The sequence below is a fragment of the Sorex araneus genome, chromosome 1, assembly GCF_027595985.1.
Source record: "Sorex araneus isolate mSorAra2 chromosome 1, mSorAra2.pri, whole genome shotgun sequence".
In the NCBI taxonomy this organism is placed as follows: Eukaryota; Metazoa; Chordata; class Mammalia; order Eulipotyphla; family Soricidae; genus Sorex; species Sorex araneus.
In genome coordinates this window covers 27,524,046-27,538,472 of record NC_073302.1, presented here as the reverse complement: position 1 = coordinate 27,538,472, position 14,427 = coordinate 27,524,046, and the positions used below count along the sequence as shown (strand labels likewise).

Below are 14,427 nucleotides of genomic sequence, written 5' to 3'. Positions count from 1 at the left end.
TAGCCAGAAGGCCAGCAAAGCTGGTAGTATCAAGGTAATCCTCCCCACCTCCCACCCTCACCCCCAATATCATGGGTTAGACAAGCAAGACATTTGTTTCCTCATCTTGTGAAAAGTCTTACTACAACTTAAAGACCAGGCTCAAGAGGAACAGTTAGTTTGCAGCAGCTCTCAGCAGACACTGACAGGACACACCTGTGAATGAGAATGAGCCCTGCACCTACTTCATCTACCTAGGCCAAGAGTCAAGTGGATCCAAAAGTAGACATGGACTTGGAGTAGCCTAAGAAGGGATGTGGTTGAGGAGAATATGCCCACTATAAAGCTCCCATAATAAGAAAATTTATACTAACTCCCCCCCTAGGAAAATCAAGGCCAATCAATATGAGAAGCAGTAACAAGAGTAAGAATCATGCATGTTGGGTGGCTATTCTGTTAGCTGTTTTTATTCCATAGGAGGTGTGTGTGTGTGTGTGTGTCTGTGCGTGTGTCTGTGTGTGTGTGTGCACAAGCTCGAGTGTGTTTAACTTCTGGTATCCAACTGGGAATTTAATTCATTTAACTTGTTCAGAGTCAGTTGCAATAAACCAGGTGGTTTTGCATTGCTCATGCAAATCACTCTCTCCTCACACATGGCTACAGTCCCAGCTGCCAAAATGTTGTCATGTTCTTGTCTCCAGAGCCTTAATAAGATGAAAAAATACAGTCTGGGGTTTTTAATGTACTCAAAGCTCTCTCTGGTTATCAGTGAGCGTGTGGGGTCATTGCTAAGCTTGTCAAGCCCTAAGAGGGGTACAGGCGCCTGTGGGGCTGAGGGCAGGGCCCTGGATACTCAAACTCTAGCTTCTGTTGACCTTTCACAGTGTCCCTTATGAACACCAACAGGTACAGAGACTAAAATAGCAAATTATGGTCTTGCCTTTGTGTTGCTGATTGGATTTGGGCTCAAACTAAATATGTTCCAGCACCTTAATTTTTGCAAGAAGTGAGACAATCAGGATTCCCAACTGTTTCGACTTCACAGTGCAGAGAAGGGTATTTGTGTGACCTACAGAATAAACAGGAGGCTTTTAAAAAAAATAAAAGATGGACTTTAGAGGGTTTTGATCACTGCAGTCTCTGGCCATCCATGCTGTGCCTCTATAAACTGATGGACCACTTACCCAAAGGTAGAGATTGCCCAGACAAAGGATGATACTTTCTTGAACTGTGGACTCAGGTGTGGTGACAGGTCTTGCTTTGATTACTGGGAGGATGCAGACGTGATAATACTTTCAGGAAGAATCTTTTTAAGTCAGTGAATATACTGCATTGTTTTTCCCTTTATGACAGGGACTAGAAGTGTTCTGGATCATTTTCTATTGGGAAGTATAGACTGTGAAATAGAGTTACTCACTGTCGCCATACACCAGGAACAAGAAATGAGTTTCTTTTGCTTTCAGAGATTTGGGAGTCAGTCACTTAACTGCAGCAAAACATCTCCCATCCTAGCCATTAAACAATAGACTGGATATAGATATACATATACATATACACATATATATGTATACATATACATATATACACATATCACTGTACTTATTACCGTATCGCTGTAATCCCATCGATCATCGATTTGCTCGAGCAGGCGCTAGTAATGTCTCCATTGTCCTAGCCCTGAGATTTTAGCAGCCACTCTTTATTAGTTCTCCCTCTCTCAGAGAACTTGGCAAGGTACCGAAAGCATCCTGCCTGCACGGCAGAGCCTGGCATGCTCTCTGTGGCCTATTCAATATGCCAAATACAGTAACATATACATATATGTGTATATAAATGTATGTATGTGCATGTGTATATATATATATATACAGACACATATGTATATCAAGAGAGAGAAGCTCTAGTTAGCCACTCACATATTCACACATACAAGCATCCCTGGATTATATACATATGTATGTGTGCATGTATGTGTGTGTGTGTTTGTGTGTGTGTCTACCAGTTCTGTTCTCTGTGGGTTTCAGCTGTATCTCCAAGATCATAAGGAAATGTCTGTAATTTCCATTTATCAGGTCATCAGAAAGTTCATCTCTTTCTGTATCTCCTTCATAGAGACTTAAAATTTCCCAGAAGTGCTGTCAAACCTTCCGGAGTATAAAGTTGTAGTAATTATAAAAAAGCATAGACTTTGGAGTCACACAATCCAAGAAATCACGGGGGGGTTCATATAAGTTTTTGCACCTGTAAAGTTGGAATAATAATAAGCCCAAACTCAGTGAATCATTAACAGGAACAAGTGACTGGGTACATGTAAGCTTTTGGGACCAATGGTTAGCACACAGTACAGACTTCTTCCATGTAAACAGTCTCTTTTAGGGTATAGGTTTTCCATCTTAAGGCCTTTCTTCAGAAGTCTTCTAATATTATGATGTCTCCCTTTCAGCAAATAACCCCGTCGCAACATTAACCTAGAATAAAATAAAGAAGAGAGTTCTGGAAGCATAGGTCCACCTGATACCAAACGCACTCATCATGGAAGGGTGATCATGGCAGACAGCATTTCCCAGACTTTGCCGGATTTTGTAAAGACTGAACAAAATCTTAAAACGTGCTTTATTCTGTGGCTGAGGCAGTGGCTCGAAGGGCTGAAGTGCATGCATTGCTTGAGGGAACTCTGGATTTAAGCACCACCAGAAGTGCACACCCCCCCTCCTCAAAAAAAAAAAACTAACAAAATTGATGCATTTTATTTTTAAGCAGAAATCACTTTATCTGCTTGGCATGTTAAAAGATATCTTATGTGCCAGGGATAGAGATTGACAGGAAGCAGGAAGAACTGATTGCTGCAATATTCTGTCATTTCTCAGGAACAGCTTCAAATGCTTGTGGAATAAGGTACAATCAGAATGCAGAAGCATACAATCGCCAAGGTAATTTTAGTTCCAGTGATCTATGCTACCATACAAAAATAAAATAGATATAACCCCACTAGATGCAGATGCTATACCAGAATAACCCTGATATATTCACTCTACTTAGTTTCCCAAAATGTGGTGGTGTTGTTAATGTCATTCTAAAATCTTCTCATTGACAACATAATGTTCCGATTGTCAAATAATTAGAATCATCCTTTTAGTCCCCTTCTCCCTTTTTTTAGGTAAACATAGAAAAGATACTGAGTCTATGAACCTAGAACCAATATGCTTTTCTTTTCCTACTAATTTTTTGGGGTCAGGGCCATATCTGATGGTGCCCAGGGATTACTCCTGGCTCTGAGCTCAGGGACCACTCCTGGCAGGCTCAGGAGACCATCTGGGGTGCCAGAGATCAAAGTCGGGCTTGTTGTGTGTAGGACAAGCACCCTTACCTCTGCACTATTGCTCCGGTCCCTTTCAATTTATTTTTTTGCCTTTATGCAGTGCTTATGGTGTCTGGGGTTCACTCTTGGCAAAATACATGGCCAACCAATATAGGTTCAAAACAAGGGTTGAGCAATGTGACGGCTGCTCAGACCCAGCAATGCTGGAGCAATACAGTTTGAGCCCATGTGAGGGGCCCACCTGCCCTCCCCGCCTTCCGGTTCGCCCCTCTAACTCCTCCTTCAGTGTCTTTTCCCTTTGAATTCTGGAGGTAAAGTGGCACGGTGGTGAAGAGCACAGATTTTGGGAACGCTGCCATTCACAAGCTGTGTGACCTTGACCAAGAGACTTCACCTCTGCGAGCTGCAATTTCCTCATTAGCAGAAATGAGGCTAAACGTACGTACCTCACAGGATGGTTGTGAGGATTCAGTGAGATGGGGTCTGCAAAGGACTCAGCGTGGGGTCTGGCACGCTGGAGAAGGATGTGGTAAACAGTAGCTAATGAAGCTGACAGCTCAAAGCAGCCCTTCATTTTCAAGGTGTCATCAATGATTCCGTTCCCCCTTCCTGCAAGAGCTAATGATGTGAAAGGTCTCAGGCCTTGGTCCCAGTCTGAGTCAGGGGATGTGTTTCTACTGGCTCTCCTCTCCCCTGGTGACATCAGCCTTGCCCTTGATTCCCTGTATGGCTGCCATTCTCCCAAAGGGCTCCGGACTTGGTGTCCCGCCGGTGTTCTTCTGTAACAGCAGACGGACCTCTGCTACAAAGATCTTTCTGGACGGATCTTTCAAATAGAGGTTTCATCATTTCTAGAATAGAGGCTTCATCACATATCCCAGGACCTCCCCGTATGCTCACACTTGCAGGCTAGAAATGCTCATTTACGTGCTGGTGGCACCCTTCACAGCATGTGACAAGCCCTAAGCATCCAAGCAAGAGGAATGGCGTCATCTTAGAAGGGAGGCATGAGGCAAGCACCGTGTCGATTAGGGCAGAGGACTCAGTAGCCATACATTTTTTTAAATTTTTAAGTTTTTTTTATTGAATCACCATGAGCTACAGTTACAAAGTTTTCATGTTTGAGTTTCAGTCATACAATGATCGAACACCAGTGTACATTTCCCATCACCAATGTCCCCTATTATCTCTCCCCCTCCCCCATCCCACCTCTCTCCCTGCCTCTACAGCAGACAATTTATCTCTTTCTCCCTCTACTTAAGGGTATTATGGTTTGCAATATAGACCATGAGAGGACACCATGTTTGGTCCTTTATCTACTTTCAGCACACATCTTCCATCTCGAGTGATCCCTCCAACCATCATTGACTTGGTGATTCCTTCTCCATCTTAGCTGTCTTCTTCCCCAGCTCATGGGTGGGCTTCCAACCATGGAGCAGTCTTTCTGAGTAGCCATACATTGGCCTGTGAGCCATACCCATGTGGCTTTTCCTATTGTTACTTTTCAACTGTGGTGTGAGCACTGAACTGAGATCTACTTCCTTCACAGATCCTAGGTACATGATTCAATATGTGTACTACAGGTATGTTAGATAGCACATGTCCAGACCATCTATGTCATTGAACCCTATGCTTAGGGAATAGCAGCTTTCCACCCCAGTGCACCCTGGCTGGCCCCCTCCTGCTCTCTGCTCTGTGTGCTCGTCCTGATCATCTAAGTCATCTAAGTGACATCCTCGTATCTCTGAGAAATGGGTTCATTTTGCTTTGCGTCATACCCTGAGGACCCATTCAGATTGGAAAATAGTAAGATTTTCTTCTCTTTCTTTGAGGCGGAGTAGCATACAATCTTTTAATAGTGATAAGGAAGAAACGAACAGTTTTCTTTCTCATATATATTTGGTGATACTTAATATCATACATTAACTTAAAACTGCATCGTCCTTGCATATGCAGAGACTAATCCCTGGCATCAAGTCTAGTCCTGGAGGTGCTTGTACCGCCTAATCCAAGCAGTACATGATTGGACTCAGTTATTGAACCCTCTGGTCCAGTTGTCTGAGTATCCATGTTAGCAGACCTGGGGTCCACTGAGCACTGCTCGGAAGCACTCCTAAAAACATGTAGGTTTAATTTATGTTAATTGGAAAACTTAGAAAGTTCAAGTAAATCTACAGAGAGTGGAGGAAACTCCTCCATAATTTTAACAACAGAGCATCTGACTTTTCCAGATGTGGCTATTTTGTTGATGCATCACACTGTCTATGCATGGGATCTCTTTCCACATCAGGAAGAAACTATACCGGTTATCTCCAGTCACATAGTACTCCATAGCATAGATAAGTCTGGAACTACAGATAGTTCACAATTTTTTATTACAAGTAACACTCTGATCCTCAATGCTAAAGTAATCACCAAGCAAAGCTTTATTAGCTCTGCTGCCTCATCCTGTCCCTGCTCTTGAATCCCTTGCTTGTCCCTATTATACATAATTAAAATGTTTTCCAGTTAAACCTACCTAATTACATATTAATGGTTCCTAAGTCAAAAGATCATTGCTGAGATTAATTACAACAGAGACACTTGTTCACACAAAACCAATTCTTGTTTCATACCAGAATCAAGGCATTAATCTACAGACTGAACTTCACAGACCGGAATGATCTTTACAACAGATGTCAATTAGGGTCTTCTTTGGCAAGACAGGACTGCTTAATTCTATCATTACTTAATAACTCAGACAGGGTGAAATGGATTCCAAACTAGCAAAGTTTGGGTGTGAAGTGTTTCTGAATTGTAAGTCATGCTGCAAAGTGAAAAGGGCATGAGCCTGGAATCAGACAAAATGAGGTTAACATTTGGCATGGATGCTTAAAAGCTGTGTGCACTTAACTAGTCTCTTAACTTCTCTGAGCACTAGTGTCTCCATTTGTGAAATACTAATTAACATCTATGGCAGCATTGGACTCAAGACTGAAGTGATCGTAGATGATACCAACCATTTGGGGCCTCAAAAGAAGAGAAAAGGTCAGTAAATTCTCCTCTTCCTCTGAGAAAGTAACAGAGAAGAAGCAAGAAGGAAATTTCCCTTCTTGACTCTTACGGCCTGGAGAATAGCTAGAATCCAGGTCTGTGGAGATCATTCAAAGGGTTGGAGTGCATGCTTTGCATGTGGGAGACCTGGGTTCAGTCCTTGGCACCACATGGTCCCCTGAGCAATGGACTAAGAACAGCCTTGAACACTCTCAGATATGCTCCTTCTCCCCCAAAATAGCTGTAGTCCAGGATTTCCCAATTAGAAGAAACTCCATCTAATTCTATTTTTGATATTAAAGATAAATGATACATTTAGGGAAAATGTATAGGCAAACACGTGCACTTGGGGCCACTTTCAAGTCTTTCCTGGAGCTCTGGAAAGAGTCATCAGGGACACCAGGTGGAAACTGGCCCTCTGGCAGGCAGACTGGTCTTGAGAGCGTTAACTGGATTAGAACTCTCTCCAGGGAGCACTAGGAAATTAAGCCATTTTATTTCAAAATACTCCTCGATACTGTCTCAGGGGATGATGCCCTTCCACCCCTCATCCATGTGATGGGGAGTAAAAAAAAAAAAATCATCCAGTCACAGTTGAAAGTAGCACAGGTATGTGTCTGCCCAGAAACACCCTCTGGCACAGTCTCTTTGGTCAATTCTGTTATTAATCCTCTCAGAGCTAAGCAAGCTTCTTTATCTCTCTCTCTCACACACACACACAAATATAGTGTGCTCTTTCCCAAGATCTGCTGGTGACAGGTTCTATTTATTTGATTTTTTTAAAAGCATCTATTGTATGTCAAGTCCTAGTTTAAAATCATAGAACTACAAAGAGGACTGGGCCATAGACTGTTCTCAACAAAGACAGTTAAACTAATGCTATAAACATGAAGGCTATTCACACACACACACACACACACACACACAAATGTATTGTGAAAAATTTCAACATGGACCTGTGAGCAAATCATTATGGAGGCTGAGATAGGGTAAGTAACTCCTCCCCCAAGAAGTCTCAAAGAAATTGCAGCATAAAAGGCATCTCTAGCAATGTTTTCTAAGTGAAGAAGTATGGGAAGAACCTTCTGGCGCTAACGAGTATCAATATCTAACAAGCTATTAGCAAGTTTCAGGAACTTTGAGGGTGTGTGATGTTGGAGGGACCCTCAGAGTACAGTGGCAGGAGCCTGCTGTGGAAAAGGGAGAAAGCCAGATCCCCAGACTGGGTCTCCTATTAGCTGTATCAGCAATGGAAGTGGAAACTGGGCAGCCTCTTAGCTACTCAGTTCCCAACAGCCCAGAACTTCTCAGAAAACTCAGACACATTTTCTCTGGACTTTAACAGTATGTGCATGTTGTGTGTGAACATAATACCACATGTTCTACTAAAGTCTGATAGATTGATGCCATGTGTTTGCACCAAGAAAAGTTGGTGACTAGACACCAGGCTTTAACTTTTACAACCTCCATAAAAGTGCTTTCTGAAAGAATTTTTAAAATAGAATTCATTGCTGGTCTTTTCATAGCTGAGACCAACATGAAACCAAGACTCACTATATATTGAGCATATATTCTCTAAAAGCTATTTTTTCTGCTATCATTTTTGTAGGGTGTTTTTTAAAAAAATCAATGTGGGGGTCTAGAGAGCCAGCACAGTGTTAAAGTGTTTGCTTGGCATGCAGCTGACCCCAGTTTGATCCCTGGTGCCACATGATCTGCCAAACACCACCAGGAGTGCTCCCCAACCAGGGGACTAGGATAGCACCCAAGTATCTGCAAGTGTGGCCCTAAGCCAAAACCAAAACCAGAAGCAAAAAACAAAGCAAAACAAAATCAATGTCAGTCATTCTGATTTCGTTACTAAATTAAATTTAATTAATTAGCTTTTTGCTTTCGGGCCACACCCCGCAGTGTTCAGTGATCATTCCTGGTGGTGCTTGAAGACCATATGTAGTACCAGGATTTGAACTTAGGTTGGCCATAGAAGGCAAGAGCCTTGCCTAATGTACCGTCTTTCCAGTCCAGTAATTCTGACTTCTTTAGAGGATAACAGATACTGCATTCAGTTAAAAAAAACATTCCCAAAGTTTTTATCCTTTATTATTATTATTATTATTTTCTTTTTGGGTCACACCCGGCAATGCACAGAGGTTACTCCTGGCTCTGCACTCAGGAATCACCCCTGGCAGTGTTTAGGGGACCATATGGGATGCTGGGAATCGAACCCAGGTCGGCCGTGTGCAAGGCAAACGCCCAACCCGCTGTGCTATTGCTCCAGCCCCTTTATTTTTTTAAAAAAGAAATTGGGGGAGGGGCAACACCCAGCAGTATTCAGGGGTTACTCTTTTTTCACTCAGGAATTTCTCCTGGTAGCACTGGGGAAGGACCATATGGGATGCCAGGGATCAAAACCAGGTGGGCTGTATGAAAGGCAAATGCCCTCCCCGCTGTACTATCGCTCTGGCCCCTCCTAATTTTTTTCTGTCTGGGGTAATTTATTTTTCACTTTTTGGTTTTGGGGGGTCACACCCGGCAGTGCTCCGAGCTTACTCCTAACTCGGCCCTCCTGGTCGTGCTTTGGGGACCATATAGAATGTGAAGGCTCAAACATGGGTCAGTACGTGCAAGGCAAGTGCCCTTACCTGCTGTGCTATCTCTCTGGCCCTGTTATTTTTTTTAAGCAAGTGAAAAAAGTGTGCAACATGGTCATATGTAGTCATACGCATAGGCTGGAACTATAGCACAGTGGTAGGGTATTTGCCTTGCACGCGGCCGACCCAGGTTCGATTCCTCTGCCCCTCACAGAGAGCCCGGCAAGTTACCAAGAATATCCTGCCAGCACAGCAGAGCCTGGCAAGCTACCCATGGGGTATTCAATATGCCAAAAAAAGTAACAAGTCTCACAATAGAGACGTTACCGGTGCCCGCTCGAGCAAATCGATGAGCAATGGGATGACAGTGACAGTGACAGTGGTCATATGCAGATGTGTGATTCAGAGGCAGCCCCTGCTCTGAGGCCCTTTCTCTCACCAACAGAGAGAGCACCTCAGAGACGGGGAGGGAGGGAGGCTGGAGGGTATTTTGAAAGTCTGGAGGCTTTCCTTATCTTGGACATGATCGTTTGCTGAGACTTTATCACATCTTTCATCCCTCCCAGGCTGCACTCACAGCACCAAAGATCCCACTGGCTCTGGGACAGCTGCTTTGTATGTAGAAGGCTCTGGGTTGGATCCCCAGCGGACCAAAGGGAAAGAAAATTTCCATCAATCTTCCCTACTGCTGCACAAATCTGGCCGTGTTTCACCTCCTCTACCTCCATCGCTGTAGTGTGACACCAAAGCTTTTTTGGAAAACTGAGTCATGTCATTGGTCTTGGGGTTCTGCTCCTGGATTTCTCTTTGCTCTCGTTTGAAAGCAGCCAGAATGGGCTCTTCAAAAATATAGCCAGATCTTACCCCGCAAAACCCGCCACAGCTTCTCGTTCTTTAAACAGAAGCATCCTAAAGCCCTGTCCTACATGAGCGACTCCCCCACCTCCCGCTGTTTCATGACCCCTTAAGCTCCCTGACCACACTCCCTTGCTGCACCCCAAGCTTCTGCCAGCCCCAGGGGACTCACTCCCTGATGAGTTCTCTCTTCATGCAGGTGTGTTTGCCTTCAGAGATCACTGACTTCATGCTGCCATGGAACTGTCTGTTTCCAATCCCCAAAAAAGTACACAAGTGCAAATTCTGAGGAACAAGCAGAGCTGGTGTGCCTCCCTGGGGCTGGGCCCTTCGGAAGTGTCTGTTGAATCAGAGAAGGAAAGGCCAGCTGTTCTCCCCACATTTGTCTATGGCAGCAATGTTTTGAATTCCATCCAACCCACTTTACATAACCCAGCTCCTGGGCCCAATCGATGCTTCTAGCCATTGTCACTCCTTGGAAGGAAAGAGCAAGAGCAAGTGGCTTACTTTGATCCATGGGACAGCTTTTCGCCATTCCCATTTGACCTTTTGAGTGTCAGCAAAAGGGGCCATCTTTTACTTTTATCCTTTTCAGGTATTGGGGGGCCTTTATTTTTATGGCAGTTCCAAGTTCACAGCAATAATGAGAGGAAGGTGCAGAGAGGAAGGTGCACATCTTTCCCTATGTGTGTGGCCTTCCCTGGGACCAACACCCCTTGCCTTAGAGGTGCATCCGTCCCAGCCAATGAGCCTGCACCATCGCACTATAACTCCCCACAAGCCAGAGTTTAAATGAATGTTCAGGATCAGATCTTTGGACTATAAATTTGGGCAAAAGTGTAATGACACAGGGGCTGGAGCAATAGCACAGCGGGTAGGGCGTTTGCCTTGCATGCGGCCAACCCAGGTTCGAGTCCCAGCATCCCATATGGTCCCCTGAGCACCGCCAGGAGTAATTCCTGAGTGCAGAGCCAGGAGTAACCCCTGTGCATCACCAGGTGTGACCCAGAAAGAAAAAAAAAGTGTAATGACACATTCCCGTGTATACTGTGCATATATGTGTATAGTACAGTGAATTGTGTAGTGTCACACATGGTTTTAATTACTCTCCGAAAGCCTCTGAGCTCCATCGATTCAATACTCTTTCCCACCAAAGTCTTGACCACTGTTAATCTTTATTTTTCCTCTCTTCCTCTTCCTTCATTGTTGCAAAGATCAGGGGGTCATACACATGCTTATTTGTGAGGCTTGCACTTGGCTGCAGTGCTCACCAAGCATCACAAACTTTTTGGGGGGTCGGTACGGGCACTGATGCTTGCTGGGGTCACACCCCTGGTCACAGGGTTCCTACATTTTTTGTTACAGGGCTTGTTTGCAGTAGGACGGTATGCTTGACTGCAGTAGGGCAGAGAAGATACTCATTGTGATGGGCGTAGGGGTCCTAGACAGCAGAGCCACTGGGATCAAGCTCAGCACAGACTGGCAGTGCCAAGGTTTAAATTGGTTACCCTATGCTTGCAAGACAGTTGTCTTTACCACTGAACCTTCCCCCCAGCTCAATCCTGGTCTTTTTTCTGCCTCCAGGATTTTGCATTTTACACTGCTATAAAATGTGGATCTTTGTCCACCATTGTCACATGCCAAGAGCACAGTTATATAGAGCAGAGAGGGAATAAGTGAAATTCTTTTTCTTTATATTCTTCTGCTTGGATTCCATATCCCCACCAGAAATCCTGTAGGGGTAAGACGTGCTTCTTTTGGAATCTCTGCTGTGTCCTGACACCTCTATGCATGTACACATACACACACATCTCTTTTTCAAAGTGGTATACAAGGTAAGGGTTTAGCTCAACAGAGAGCACTTGCCCTACATGTATAAGGCCTTGGGTCCATCCCCAATACCGCAAGCAAATTTTTTTTGGAAAATAGGGCCAGAGAAATAGCACCAGAGTTAAGGCACTTGCCTTGCATGTCACTGATCCCAGTTCAAATCTCTGGCAACACATATGATCTCCTGAGCATCACCAGGAGCACTCCTGAGTATAGAGCCATGAATAGCCCCGAACATGGCAAGGTGTGACTCTACCCCATACTCCCTCCCCAAAGAAAACTTTGCCAGGGAGATCATTTAAAGGAATGGAGAACTTGCCTGGCACGTATAAGGCCTCAAAGGCCTCAAGTTTGATCCCCAGCACCACAAGGTCTCTCTCTCTCTCTCTCTCTCTCTCTCTCTCTCTCTCTCTCTCTCTCTCATCACAATGAGATACAGTTACAAAGCTTTCATATTTGAGTTTCAGTCATACAATGATCAAGCATCCATCCTTCCACCAGTGCACATTTTCCACCGCCAATGTCCCCAGTATCTCCCCCTTCCCAACCCTCCCCCTGCCTCTATGGCAGACAACTTTCCCCATTCTCTCTGCTTTAGGGCATTATGATTTGCAATATAGATACTAAGAGGCTATATTATATTTGGTCCTTTATCTACTTTCAGCACACATTTACCATCCCGAACAATCCTTCCAACCATCTAACCATCATTGACTTAGTGATCCCTGCTTCTTGAACATCACCAGGTATAGGTCTAGCACTGCTGGAATGGTCCCACCAAAATAAAACTCAACTAACTGTGTTGGACATTGTGTTGTGTGTATCCTTTCACTCTATAGCAATTGCATCTGATGCATCTTTCCCCATCGACTCGCTCTCCTGATCTCCAACATCCATCCATTTTAGTGGTTGCCTGGGATTCCCTAGTATAGAGGCCATCATGCTTTATTGAATGTTCAGAGGAACTTACAAGCCAGTTCCCAATTTGGGCTATCACAAACAGCCCCTACAACAAAACTCCCTGTAAATTCTCATACGTTGTTTCCTCATATAGGCCAGGTACCTGAAAATCCAAAGAGCATTCTCTATGAACCACAAGAAAGAAGAGTTTTCAATTAGGGCAATTAAATTCTAGAGCAATATTTATTAAAAGACAATGAAGACAACTTCCCGAAGACTGAATATTCATTCTCAACAGGAGAGAAAGGGTGAACAGTTAATTAGAGCCTCTAGAACATGCTCTGCATGGTCTCACCAAGCCTTACGGCCCCTCTGCAGGATAGGACTCTTGCTACCCTCTATGAAGCTGAGAAAGAGAGGGACAGAACTGGCATTGTGCCCCCGCTTCCCCGTTCTCCTGCACTGAGATGCAGAACCAGGGATTTACACTCCAGCTTACTGGTTTGCAAAGCCCACGGTCTCTCCAACACCCACATCTTCCTACACCTCCCTGCTGCTCTTCCACTAGCCATCACTCCTTCCAGGGTTTCCTCCATCTCCACACCAGAGCCTCCTTCTTTGTTGCTGAGTTTGAAACCCAGAGAATCTGCCCTACCCCGCCCAAGCACTCACAGGGAAACCCCTCTTTATCCTTTTTCAGGAGGAGGAAAGAGGGATTCTGGAAGGCTGTTTTCTACCAAGGAGACCCCACTCCTCGCTGACCTTGCCCTGCCAGGGGCCCTGGGGCTCCAGGAGGAGGAGTCCCGGCAGCCCAGGGCACACACAGTTCCTCCAAGGGAGACTCCGGAATGTCCGGATACTCAAATGTCTGAAAGAAAACAGCACAGGAAAGTGGGGGTAGACCACCCATGTATCTGTGAAATCTGGGGAGTTCAGGGGGCCCTGAGGACAAGGGTAATGGAAAGAGACAATCTGGGAAGCAATGCAATAAGCAGAAGCCGAGGTCGGGGTGTCAGGAGGTGCCTCCATGTCAAGGCTGGAAGGCCCTGGAGGTTCAGGCGGGCCGGCTTGCCAGCACAGCCTGTGCCTGAGCATTCCCTGCGGCCTTCAGAGGCCTGACCATGGGGAGCCCAAGACCAAACCCTGGTCTACACTTCTCTGTCTCTCGGAGAGTTCCTCCTTCCTCTCCTCAGAAACCTGCCGCCCTTTCCTTCCACTTCCAGACCTCCAGAACAACCCCCAACCTCCCATCCCTGAGAAATAGCCCAGCTTTGCAAATCTCCCCCCAGACACACACACACACACACACACACACACACACACACACACACACACACACACACACACACTCAGGATCTCAGCTTCCTCTTGACAAACAAGTCTAGCCTTTCTGCTTAGGAGAGCAGCCTAGACAAAGAAAAGAAAAAACAACAATCCCCTGCTCCTTCCACTCTTTGGGATCTGCAGCCCATGGGAACAGAACAACAGTGCCAGGAAAAGTGGGGAGAAGCTGATTCCTCACCTCTTAATCAAGGTGTGAACTTTGAAGCTTTAGGAGGAGCCCTTGAAAGCCCCTTCCTGCTTCAGCTCCTTTCAACAGCTCCCACACCCGGATAATGAGTCCGGGCAGGCGGAAGGCTGCAGGGACCAGGGCCATCTGCAGGCGGGAGGCGAACAGGGCCTGGCAGAAGAGCTGCCCTTGGCTGCAGACTGGGCCCCATGACCAGGCCCTGGTGGTATTCAGGGACAAGGGCCTCTCTGTTGCAGCTGACAAAGAGCAGTAACTCTATCAGAACAGAAGAAAAGGCCTGAAGAGACTTTTCTTGTCTCCTTCTCCTTATTCTCCTTCTTCTCCTCCTTCTCCTTCTCCTTCTTCTCCTCTTTCTTCTTCTTCTTTCCTCTTCTCCTTCTTTCTTCTTT

The 14,427-nt window shown here is 45.2% G+C and overlaps 1 long non-coding RNA gene across 2 annotated transcripts in view; it reads right to left on the bottom strand.

Annotated features, from left to right (window-relative positions):
• The window catches only part of LOC129400830 (uncharacterized), a 76,822-nt gene extending 62,688 nt beyond the window's left edge, over nucleotides 1-14,134 (bottom strand). For both annotated transcript variants that reach the window (XR_008627925.1, XR_008627924.1), the window contains exon 1: nucleotides 14,030-14,134. This is a non-coding gene — a long non-coding RNA (uncharacterized LOC129400830). The remainder of the gene's footprint in view (nucleotides 1-14,029) is intronic.
• Between the last annotated feature and the right edge of the window lie 293 nt (nucleotides 14,135-14,427).